Here is a 12,605-nt window from a genome sequence, read left to right on the forward strand (position 1 = left end):
GATGACCACAGGCCTGGACTGTGAACATCCCCTAGCCTTGCTTTTGGCCTCTAGCCTGTGGTCTGCAGGACACCCTTGCAGATTGGCCACAGCTGGGCCAGGTATCGTGCTGAAGGTCACACTGTGGAGATGGGGGTTCTACTTCTTAAGCGCAGTGGGCCCTGATGGCTGTGTGAGTATCCCAAATGGTCTGTCCCTGGCTTGCCTCTGTGGCATCTGGACAGAGCTGCACTGTGTAGGGCACTGCCTTCGTGTCCAGCTTCTGGCAGGACGCCTGTAAGCCACCTTCTGTCAGAATGTCTGAACTTCATCGGCACACTCCAGCATGGCTCTGGAGGAAGGGGCTTTCCATATTCCCACTGTCCAGATATCTTAGAAGCCCATTATCACAGTGCTGTCATGGCTCAGGGTTAGAGGGGCTGGGCCACACTCACACAACTGGCCACGTTGAGAAGGGGAGGAGGGGCACAGCGCTGAAGGTATGCTGTGGTATCCCTCGGCTGAGAGCTGAGCCCCAGCAGTGGGGCCTTTGCCCACATGGGGATGGAGTCCCCCATTACCACGTGGAAGGCCTAGGGCCAAGTTGCTTCTCCTTACTGTTCAGGTGGCTGAGAATTTGGGGAGCAGGGTGCCCCTCCCTGGCTCCCTTCCTGCCCTTGGCCTCATACCACAAGCACCCTGAAGCTGGGTGGTGTGTGGTGTGCACTCCAGGTGCTCCTTCCTCCATGCTGCTGCAATCTGTGCAGCCCTGTGCACCCTGGCCCCCATCCTCTGCCCTTGGCCACCAGCGCTTAACAGACACTAAGTACTTTGTTGTGTGGAGGTGGTGAGCATATCAGAGTTCAAGAAAGCATCTCCCTCTTCCCAGTCGGGGCTGTTCCAGTGAGGAAGGCTGAGAACAGCCATGTGGAGTCAAGTTCCCCACCCACGTGGGCTCCATAGCATTCAGGGTGTCTCTTCAGGTCCAGCCATGTCCTGAGCAACTCATGCTCAAGCCTCTCTCTAGTGGCCCTCCGTGGTCATGCAGAGCAGCCTTTCTGCTCCCATTTCTCCCTGACCCTCCTCTTTCCAGCTCACCCCTCTTCTCTGCCCCCAGGCCCACCTTCTCCTCTAATGACCAAAGCTCTCAGCTGCCCGTGTGAGTTTTTCTTCTGATGTTCTGGAAAGAGCAGGCTGACATACCCCTCGTGGGGAGCGAGCACCCTTTTTCCACCTTTCCTTTCACGATCTTCTTTCTGTAGACTCACAAATCAAACGCATCCAGGGCATGGAGCAGGTTCCTCCTGCCTCCCCTCAGGTCTGAGCAGGGCCAGCTCTCACCTCCCCTCACACAATGTGTGTGCGAGGCAGGACACAGCCATGTGGCTGCAGCTGCAGGCGGGTCTGGGTGGTGTGTGAACAGCAAACCAGGCAGGGACTGTGGAGTTGAGAGGGAACCCTGGCTCACTAGGTGACAAAGCCAGGAGCTTCCAGGTCCTCCCAGTACTGTGCATCCCACCCATGGTGACCCGGTGCTGTCCTGTGTCCATCTGCACTGCATGTCGCTGGCCCACGTCTCCTGGATGAGTGGCCAGTTGGGTTGGGCCAAGTGCTGGAGGGTCCACGATGCCCAGGGCACCCTGAGCCTGAAGCTCTGGCTGAAGGCCCAGGAGGGGACGGTGGGGAGGCGTCCTGCCTGGCTTCTGGGTGGGCAGGTAGGTTTGCACCAGGAGTGACTGAGACTCTCACAGTGGCTCTCAGACAGGGCCAGCCTGCATGTGCTGTGTCCAGCCCTCCTGACCTGTGATGAGCGTTGACAGAGCGGGCTCCGCTCAGATAGGGAAGGAGGAGAGGAAGGTGCGGGGCTGAGTGTGGTGGTTCCTCTGTGTGTCCTGTGGCTGCTGTAACAAGTCACAGCACACCTCACAGGTAACTTTGGCACAGACCACTCCCTCACAGTGATGGAACTGAAGAATCCAGTCTGTTTATTGAGTTAAAGTCCAGGTAAGGCAGGCTGCTCCCTCCTGTGGCTCCAGGGAGGATCCGTGTCCCACCTGTCCCAGCTCGCGGCCCCTTCCTCCCTCTTCAGAGCAGCAGTGCAGTGTCTCCCAGCCTCTCTCTGCCTTTCACCCTCCCCCCTCCGTTTTTAAAAAATTTATTTATTTTGACAAGGTTCATTTCTGAGCTCTCTGTCCTTGGTTTCTGTGTTTTTTGTTTTGCGGTGCTGGGGTTCGAACCCAGGGCTTCTTCCATGCTGGCAAATGCTCATCACTGAACGATATCACCAGCCCTCTGCTTTCCTCTTATGAGGACCAAATGGTGACACTGGGCCCCACATGATCCAGGATGATCCCAGCTCAGGGTCCTTCACTCGATGCCATCTGTGGGTCCCTTCTGCCCTTGGAGGTGACATGTCCTCAGGCCTGTGGGAGGAGGACAGGCCATCTGCAGCCGTGACTGCCAGCCGTGGGCTCTGTGGTCTGCGTGGTGGTGCTGTGTGTGTTGGGTCCACTGCAGGTCCAGGCGTCTTGCTTTCCGTCCATATGTCTCCCTTTGAGGTGATCCACTGCTCTGTGTCAGCCATTCATCCTGGACACTTGTGGTGGGGGAGACATTTGCCTTTCAGGAAAATTTGGAGAGGTATTGATGGGCTGGTGACACCCTGCCTCACAAGTGACTTGAGTCTGGGTTTGGGGAACAGGAAATGGCATTTCCCAGTGGTAGGACCATCTAGTCCTACATAGAAAGGACCTGGCCAGGATGATCTGGCACCAACGTCCCAGTGACTGCTGTCCACACCCTGCTACCCTCCTGTCTCCAGGGCAACAGGAGGGCAGCATGGCCACTGAAGCCTTGCGGCCCCTGAGTCCCCTGCACGAGGGGTGAGGTGGACGTGCTGCTTTCCGAGGCAGCACTTGGGCCCAGCCGGCTGGCTTCCAGTAGACTGCATCTCCCTGAGGGGCCAGGGGCAACTGCACCCATTCTGGTGCCAAGTGTACAGAGCATAGGCTGCCACCGGTTCTCTGTGTAGGCCTTGGGGCAGACGTGGAGTATGCACACGTGTGCAGGTCTGTTGCACTGGGGGCTCAGCTCCTCAGTGTGGACGTGCTTGGACGTGTGGGACCAGGTGCCTCTGAGGAGATGCCCTGCAAGGCTTTGTACAGCCCATTGCCCAGATGGCCACTAGGTGGCGCCCCCACCCTTCAGTACTGGACTGTGGCCACATGGAAGTTTCCCAGGTTTTCCCTGCTCAAGGGCTCCTGTTCAGCAGTGATCGGTGTCAGGCTGGCGGGAACCAGACCCCAGGAGCAGCAGAGAAGCCTGGAGGGCAGCACAGGGGCCATGCTTGTTCGGCACCTGGACACCCTTATCTCCATGTTAGAGTCTTAAGGGGAGAAAGCCCCATCTGGGGACCATGTCTATACCACAAGTGCCAGTAAGGCCCCTCTAAACTCCACCAGTGTGCTGGCTAATGTGCCAGCAGTATGTAACCACCTGTCATGGAGAAGAAAGAACCCAGGAGTTGGGAGAGGAGTGGACTTGGCCCAGGGCTCTTTTGGGCTGTTCCCCAAAGCAGATGCAGAGTGGCCACTGCCCTGCACAAGGCTCCCCAGCCCAGGCTGCCAGTGTCAGGAGGCTAAGCGTTTTATTGCTCTGTGGGACTCGAATGGGGGATGGCACTGATCTGTGGTCTGCAGTGCTGGGCTGGAGCCCAGCAAAAGCTGTAGGGTAACCTGAATCACCTGAGCCATGGGGGCTTTAGACTGTCAGAGAAGGCAAAGCAGGTGCATCCCAGGCCTTTGGTCTGCACTAAGGCTGCTCGTGGGTTCCTGCAGCCACCTCGTTTGTGGGTAGACTTACCCTACAGGCTGATTGCTCTGTGTGTCACTGTGTCCTGCATCCTGAGCTCTGCCGAGGAGATCCCTGTGCCCTTGCTTGAGAACAGGGCAGATGGGAGGATCTTCCCACTGGGTTCTAAACTGCCCCCTGCCCCAGTGATCAGTGAAGCCCCTGCCAGGGACAGCCCTTGGTGGGGACCAGCCAATGTGTATGACACAGCATTTGTCTGGACTGTAGCCATGACCTGCCCTTGACCTTGTAGCGCTCCTGAAATCCTCATGCATGTTCTTGCGTCTCATGGCTTCCCTCCCTCCTTCCCTCTCCCCACTCTCCCTCCTTCTCAGCCTTCTTGTCTCTCTGTTCCTTGGGATGCAGTCCTGGGTCCTTGGAGGGTCTCAGCAACTGTGAGGGACACAAAGCCCCCTGCCCACACTTGCCCCCATTCCTATGAGCAGCCTCGCCCCCCAGGATTATGGGAAGCAGAATGAGCCTTCTCTGACCTTTGAGAATGCATAAGTTCAGTCCTGGCCCTGGCATGGAGATTTTTTCCTTTTGAGTTGCCCTGGAATCTCCTTGGCCTTTCACTGGGGATCTTCCTGCGGGGGAAGGGCGTGGGGGGAAGAGCGGGCAGCTCTTTATCCCACCACTGGGAAAACATCGGCAGGGCTGCATCAGGCTCTGCATGCACATGTATGGCTGCATGCAGGCTGGTGAGGCATGGGCCTCTGAAGATGTGAGCCTGTGTGCCTCCAGCATGGGGTCAAGGTAGCCTGGGGCCATTGGGTCTGTCACCAGGGAGACTGTGCAGGGCCCTCCCCTCTGCTGCCCCACATAGTCCTCTTCCCCCCACTTCCCAGGCATTTTACTTCCCATGGCCTCCCCTGTGGGCTTGAGTAACCAGGTGAGATTAGATACTTCCTCTCCCCTCTCTCCTCCCTCCTCCCTTCCTGGGCCTAAAGCTGGCTGTTAGAGCCTAGTGCCTCTGGGCCCATGAAGGGCTGGGAGGTCTGCTGGGAGGTGGAGCTAGTGAACCCCTCTCCCCAGACCTAGCACCAGGCCCATGGCCTTGGTGCTTGCACACAGTTTGGGTCTGTGCTGGCTGTGTGGAACTTCATAGCTTTTGAGTACCCAGTTGGTGGCCCCATCAGCAGCAGGGACACCTTAAGCACTGGTTCTTCCCACGCCCCCCTCCCTGAGCTGCAGGTCTTGGGATAGCAGGGGCTCCTGTGAGAGTAGGCCATGTGTCCAGTGACGGGCCATTTTGGAGTGAAGATGGGTTGCAGCCTGGCAGCTTCTCAGACTGGCTTTAATCCCTCAGCCTCCCCACACTACACCCTATCACTCATCCAGGATGGGAGCGTGAGATTGATGTGTTCCATCCTCCCCATGCAGCCCCTGGGAGGTGAGATGGAGACCCCCCCCCCCCCACCCAAGAGCGGGGAACATTCATCCAACCTGTTACATTGCTGGGCAAGCCAGCTAGCTTCCTTCTTCAACCCCCGGGTGAGCCCAAATGACAGACAGAATGCAGAAGCAAGCCTGTTTAGCAGAGCGGCTCCCACAAGGTAGTGGCAGGGCCAGGGCTCAGGGACTGTGTCCACCAGAGGTCCTGTTGTTAGGATTCCCACACAACCACCTCTTGAGGCCCTAGAGTTTTATGAAGGACCCTCTTTCTCAGAGAGGACATTGTCATCACAGATTGCCAGGCCAGGTTGGCATCTCTGAGAGGCACAACCCAGGTTAATCAAGGGTCTTTCATCCCGGCCAGTGACTCTGGGCATGGCATCTGACACTGAGTTGCTGGGCATGCTGACTTCCTGGGCACAGCTATGACAGGAAAAGGACCCTTCTCCATCCTCTGTCCAATTGTCATCTACAAGCAATGGTGGCCACAGTCTGTTGCTTGCTCTTGATTCCCTGTCCTGAGCCCATGCCCCTGGCCCCTTGTGAAGGGGGTGACCAACTCAATGTCCCTGCTTGACATTCGTGCAAACTGCTATGCCTGGTCATGCTGGAGCATGCACCTGTGTTCTTATCACACTTGTGTATGTATTAGAGTAACAAGGGTCTCAATCACACAGGGAGTATGTAAGTGTGTCCACCCTAGGACTGTCCAAAAGGCAGGAGACCTGGTAACTTTGAGGTGGCCGAGAACTGATGCCACCTAGCCGGAGAGCCTGGCTAAGAGCATGCTTCCAGCTGGCCTTGTGGCCACGCACTGCAGAGCTTGGCCGAGTATGCAGGAGCTTGTGGAAGGACAGCTGTGTTATCCCTGGCCCATCTCCCCTCCATGGCCCTCCTTATCAGGGCCTTGGCCTCAGTTTTGTCACAACCACTCTGTCGTCCCAATGCTACTGACCTAGGCCTTCTGCTTGTCAAGATTGGGCAGTAAATCCCAAACCACAAGCTGCTTTGGACGTCCAAAGAATTAGCTCCTGATGCTGGAAAGACATCTGAGTCTCAAATTGGGACAGCAAGTGCCATCACGCAGTCGGAGCGGCACTGTGTCATTAATGACTGTGGCGGTCCAATGACGATGGGCAATTTTGGGGAATCTGGTGCACGCGGCATGGTGCAGTTCTGAATCACAGCCTGTCCTTCCCATTAGCCTGCTGAGCTGCTTGCAGCCTCCCACATGCAGCTGTAATGGCCCAAAACTGCCCCAGGGCAGGCTACACCACACAGCTATGTTACCACATCTCCAGGATGGGAGGATACCTTTGGGTGGGAGCGGCCAGGAAACCCCATGCATTCGCCCATAGCTCTTACCAGCCCTGTTCCTGGCTGCTTCGCATGTTTCTGCAAGCTAGTGGAGACAGGTGCGGGCGGTATTTGTTCTGACACTGCAGAGTGTATTTAACATCACGTTTTGCACTGAGCCAACCCCCCTCAGAAATGCCGCCTTGAAGCCAGCAGCACCTAGTGGGTATGTTCTGTGTCCTGGGATCTGTTGTCCTGCTGTGACAGGCAGCACTGCTGGGGCTGTGGATTCGGGATTAAGCTATGATGGTGATGCTGGAGCCACACTTTCAGGTGGTGCAGGTCTGCTGATTTCCTGGTTCCTCGGGTTCTTGGGATTTTTGTCCACTTTTTTGGTTGGTGCATTCTCTATTTTTTTTTTTTTCTTTTTGTCGGTACTGGAGTTTGAACTCAGGGTCTTGTGCTGGCTAGGCAGGTGCTCTACCACTTGATCCCCCAGCATTTTTTGCTTTAGTTTTTTTTTTTTTTTTTTTCATGTAAAGTTGTGCATTTTGTCTGGACCAAGACTCTCATGATCTCTATCTCCTGAGTAGCTGGGATTATAGATGTGGGCCACCATGTCCAGCCCTTACTTTCTTTTTAAATTGACTTTGATTATTAGACCCCTCCCTGGATTTACTGAATTCCTGGAAAGAGAGTAGAGTCCTCTCTGTTGCTGTTAGTGTGGTATGCGATCACTGTGGCTGTTACTGTCAGCTAAGGGCCATGCCTTACTCAGCTCCCTCAGCTTCCAAACATCCAGGAGCCCACCAGGTTGCCTTTGTTTCATGGCTCCTTGAGCTTCTCTCTCCTGGGACAGTTTCTCTGATTTCTCTTGTGTTTGGCGTCCTTGATGGTGTTGAGTGCCAGTTAGGGACTTTGGAGACTGCGCCCTCTTCCGTGTCTAGTGTTTTCCTTGTGGTCAGACTGGGTGGTGGGTTTGGGGAGGAAGACAGGCAAAATGCTCTCTTCATCACACCCTGATCCTGGCACTTTCCCTCCATTGTCACTGCTGATGTTGACTTGACTGTCTGGCTCAGGCTCATGTTGGTGGACTCTTCTTTTTCCTTTTGCATACTATGCTCTTTAAAATGAAGCATTTTCATTACCAGAAAAATTAACAGAATAGGGACTAGAACAGCATCATGCCCCACTCCCAAATTGGACAGCTAGGAGTAAGTTGGCATGTGCCTGCAATGCATGGGTCTCTTCCTCTCCTTCCTAAGCCAGGAATGGTCTGTGCTACTGTTTCCTGACACTGCTTGTCCTCCTTGGGGCCTCACAGGATGAGCTTGTTTTGTGACTGGCTGGGTTTTGTCTAGGAGCATGGGAAGGATCCCTTCTAGCCTCCTCCAGTGCCTGGTGGACTTTAGTTCCTTGCAGTCAGAGGACTGAGGTCCCTGTTCCTTTGCTGCTGATAGCTGGGGGGCTGCTGTCTCCTTAGGTGGCTTTTAGGACTTGCCATGTGGCTCCCACCATCAGGCCAGTGTTGGGGAGCCCCCCTTGCCCTTGGCAACCTCAGATGAGGGGAGGCCAAGCCACCCCGGAATTCACCCAGTCTTTGGATCTGCTGATTTGGACCTTTATGACAACTACAAACACCCCTCATGGCAGCTGGGAGGAATGTGTGACAATCACTGTGTGTGCACAGCCTGGGAGGCTACAGCTCTAGAGTTCACCTATCAGGGCCTCCTTCCCCCTCCCATGGGCTGGGCTTGCTGTGAACCATGACTCAGGACAGAAAAGTACTTGAAGTGTCTCAGTTCCAAACTGTGTGTGTGCAGTAGTCAGACAGCTCCATCTCCAGCTCCCGTGACATCCATGATATACTCCTTCTCAGCAGCCCTCTCCACCAGAGGTCATGGTGGCATCTGCTTTTGCTGGCTGCAGCCACAGCTTCTGTGCTTTTTTTACTACGCACATTTGTGTGTGTGTTAGCTGCATTTGAACTTGGTATGCACAAGACTGAGCTGTGTCTGGGAGCCACAGCTTGTATCAGACTTGCCCCTACTATGTCTGGCAATAGCTTGGTTGCTTCCCTGGGATCAACTTTTCCTGGTGTGTCTGGGCCTTGGTCTGTGGCAGGCATTTTGTGTGTCCCCAGTATGGGGACACACACCTGCCACTGGTGTAGGAATTGTGTTTTGTTCCTGTGCCTGTGCCTTGTTTCTGATGTTCCGTGGGTGCCAGCTGTGCTTGGAGTGACCCCTTGGTGTTGGCCATGGCCCTGTGTCCCTGTTTGCGGATGAGGCACAGGTTGGCCAGACCTCAGCTTATGGCAGTGGTGACTGGGGGACTCAGGTTGCTAGCCTGAGCCTATGTTCCTATGATGTGTGGTCCTGCAGCATCATGAGGGGTGGCCCTGATGTGTCCCAGTTGATGAAGTTGTGGGAGAGAAGGCCCCAGAAGGTCATTGTGTGGAGCCCATTCAGCAATTGTAGCTGGTGGCCTCTGGGGGAGGCAGGGCATGATGCAGTCCAGGAGCACGGCCCATGGGAGGAGACTCAGCACCAGGGCTACTGGCCTGGGCCTCTTGTGGTGATAGTGGCTTGCCTGGCCCTGCAGAGACCCTCATGCCACCTGACTACATGGGCGCAGTTATATCCTGTTTGTGGGGTACACGTGGTCATATCATAGGCACTGCCGGCTTGCCGCCCAGATCTGCTGGCATGGTCTGGCAGGAGCAGATGGTCTGTCAGTTCAGTGTCTTTTGTTTAAAGTGGGTGCTTTTAGAGTTGGAACGGTCACTTGCCGTAGTGGCTCAGTGCTGGGGAGATTGCAGGCTTTCGCTTTCAGCAGGCACGAGTGTCCAGGCTGGAGGCTGCTGGGCCAGTTGCCCAAGTTCTTTCTGCCCACTGCTTTCAGGAGCTGCTAGTTGTGTGAGAAATGCTGTCACAGTGTGTGTTTCCGTCTCCTGACAATCCCAGGCAGAGTGTGGAGGAGGAGTGTGAGTCTGCTGTGGGGGGCTGTGGGCGCCTGCAGGACCCCCGCCTGTCACCATGGACATCAGTGGTTTCCATGGTAAACGTCACTTCGGTTAGTGCAGTGGCTGCCAGCAGGCTTCAGTGCCCACAGGACAATTGCTGCTGGCCCCAAGTGGGTCCTTGTCTAAAAGTCAGGCACTGAGTGTCTTGTCACCGCCAGCAGGGGGTAGTGGCCCTCAGTGCTGCCTGCGATAGAGCAGGCCAGGCAGTGACAGCAGTAGATGGCCTTCTCCAACTGCTTCCATCTGATTGCCCGCTCTCCCAAGGTGCCTGAGCCTAGAGCCAGACAGTGAGTCAAGTGGGCCACAGTCTCGCCTGGTGAGTGAGAGGCTGTGTCCTAGATCACAAAAGTATGGATTCAGGTTGTGGAGCGTGACCCGAGCACCTGCAAAACTGAATACTCAGGGCCACATTGGGGCTGGGGGTCACACCATGGCCAGTCCTGTGCTTGCCAGGGCCCTCTGCCATCAGTGTGCATTCAAACAAGGCTCCACAGGCCGTGAGCAGTGTGGGTATGGAACAAAGATAGACACAGACGGACAGACACAGCCTGGTGTCTGACCGCACTCGCTGACAGACAGACCTGGGCCACTTCCTGGGCCCACCCCAGGCTGCCTCCCAGCCCCTCCACAGGCTTTCCCAGCAGAGCTCAGCGCCATCTGCCCTATGGCTTCTCCACCCCTTCCTTTTATTTGTCCCTCCTGTCACAGACCAGCTCAGATCTCATGAGTGGCTTCCAGGCCAGAGCCTCTCCGTTCCTACCAGAGGCCCCCATAATCCTGGGCACATGTAGGGCGGCTGACCTATACCTGTTCAACTGCTCTGCACTCTAAACAAAAGGAATTCTCTTTCCTCTCTCTCCTCCCCTCTCCTTTCCCTTTCTCTTCCCCTCTCCCTCCCTCCCTCCTCTTTCCTATCTCTCTCCTGGCTCCCTGCCTTTCTCTCTGTCTCCTTTCCTCCCCTCCTAACTTCCTTCCTCTCCCTTCCCCCCTCCCTCCATCTCTCTCTTTCTTCCTCCACCCCTCCTTCCTTCCTCCTCCTCTCCCCCCCTTTCTCCTCCTTCCTCTCCACAGCCCTGTCCCTTCAGAGGCTCTTGTGTTCCCAATAAACCTGTCCTTATTCCTTCCGTCCAATCTGTCCTGTGTGTTTAAACAGGAATAAATGAGGGTGGGGGCCCACTCAGGCAAGCACGCAGACTGGCTGTGGGGTCCAGGCTGTCTCCTGGCTGTTTTATGAGCCAACAAGCAGGCCAGTTTGGCAAGAGGGATTTGAGGCATTTGAGGCTATTGCGTGGAAACAGTACCAAGTCCTGAATGGTGCTGTGTTCTGGTGCATTGCCACCCACGCTGGCCACAGAAAGCCCCTTTCTAGCCCCAACCATGGACTGCCCATCGCAGGTCCCTCCTGGAAGCCCCTCTGCAATATAGGTGCCCTCAGCTTTTCCAGGGGGTGGTAGGGAAGATGCCATCAAACAAGCATGCACATGACTTTCTGTTTTGATCTTGTCATATAATAAAAGTAACTGACGGATCCCACAGACACAAGTCTGGGGATTAAATACCTGCAGCCCACACTTCATTGGTACCAAGTCCCTTGCTTTCCACAGCTTCTTACTCAATTAGGGTGGGTAGGCATTTGGGCAGACAGAGCCCAGCTCCTTCTCGGGATGCTGGCCCATCCCAGGCCCCTAGGGAAGTGTGACAGCCACCTCAACACCGCCTTGGCCTCCCAGCCACCTCTTCATCCTCTGCTACCTGCCTACAGCTGTGGTTTATTCAGCTTCCCCTGGTAGCCATCCCGTTCTTCAGGTCCTATTTTCTCTTAGCCCATATACCCAGAAGTCTTGATCTCAGTGTGCGTTTCAATAAAAACGTCATTATTTGAAATCATCCACACTGCTGGTGTGAGATAACAAATTCCACCACCTATTGTCTGGAAAACGATCTATTAGAGATAAAGCACCGCTCGATAAAGCTCTTCCGTGAGAACAAGCCACCTTGGTCCTCCACAGACCCCATCTCCAGTGCGTTTGTGTCTGTTGCATAAAGGTGGCTGGTGTGGAACAGGCGGGGGTGGCTGCCTCAGGATGAGGCTTCTCAAAGAGGGGTTGGGATGTTCCCCATGGAACAGGGCCGGCAGCATTCAGGCATTAGGTAGGCTCAGTGACTCAGGGTGGGTGTTGTACAGTGCACATTGAGCCTCCTTTTTGTAGCAACGACCAAATTGGGGCACAGAGGAACTGGCCCAGCAGTATGGTGGAGCTTTCCCTCTTTCCCGCCTGAACCTGCTGGGGACTTCTGTGCGTGTTTCCTGTTCCCTTGGAGTGTGTGGGTCAGTCCATGTCTCCCTGTCCTTCCCTATGACAGGTTCTGTGCAGTCTTCTCCAGGTAGGCTGTGAGTGGTAACAGCCCCCATACTCTCACTCAGTGGCCATGTACTCCAGTGTCTGTGGCTCCTGTGCCGCCTGTTTGTCCTGGTCTCAGACTTGCTGTCTTGTGGACCAAGGGCACCTTGAACCACTGTCTGCCCAGGTGCCTTTCCTTTCATCTGTATCGCTCTAGAATGTCCCATGGGGTGGCCACCTGTCCAGGTCACCCTCTCCTCCTTGTGGAGCGCTAGAAGCCCTCCTTTTCTGATTCAGCTGCACCAGTGCCACCCTGCTCGCAGCACATGAGGTTGCCTCTCATGATTTCCTTTGACAGTCTGCTGGCCTGTTGTCACTGTCATGCAGAATCACTATTCCTGTTTTTGTGGGCGGACTTGCCTGCTGGCCAGAGGGGCTTTGGGACAGGTATCCGCTGCCCTCTCTGCTCTCCTCCCGTGCCCCCATTGCTGGGAACATTGACTGACTGGTCTCACTAGCAAGTAGCCTTAGCTACTTGCTAAGATGTGCCTTAGCTCCCCTGGATCAGAGCTCGTTTGTGGTGAGGGGTTTCTGTCTCCAGACCCCAGAGCAGGACTTTGCCTGAGAAGGCTCTGTGGTCTCTGTGAATGTCTCTGTGGTACAGAGGAGGTTTTTTGTAGTCACTCATCTTCTGGACCTTGGTGGACTTGCTTTAGTTC

At 55.3% G+C, this 12,605-nt stretch overlaps 1 protein-coding gene across 4 annotated transcripts in view; it reads left to right on the forward strand.

Annotated features, from left to right (window-relative positions):
* The window catches only part of Kdm4b (lysine demethylase 4B), a 122,443-nt gene that overhangs the window by 47,044 nt on the left and 62,794 nt on the right, over window positions 1–12,605 (forward strand). The gene's annotated exons all lie outside the window — the stretch shown is intronic.

The sequence above is a fragment of the Castor canadensis genome, chromosome 14, assembly GCF_047511655.1.
Source record: "Castor canadensis chromosome 14, mCasCan1.hap1v2, whole genome shotgun sequence".
NCBI classification, from domain to species: Eukaryota; Metazoa; Chordata; class Mammalia; order Rodentia; family Castoridae; genus Castor; species Castor canadensis.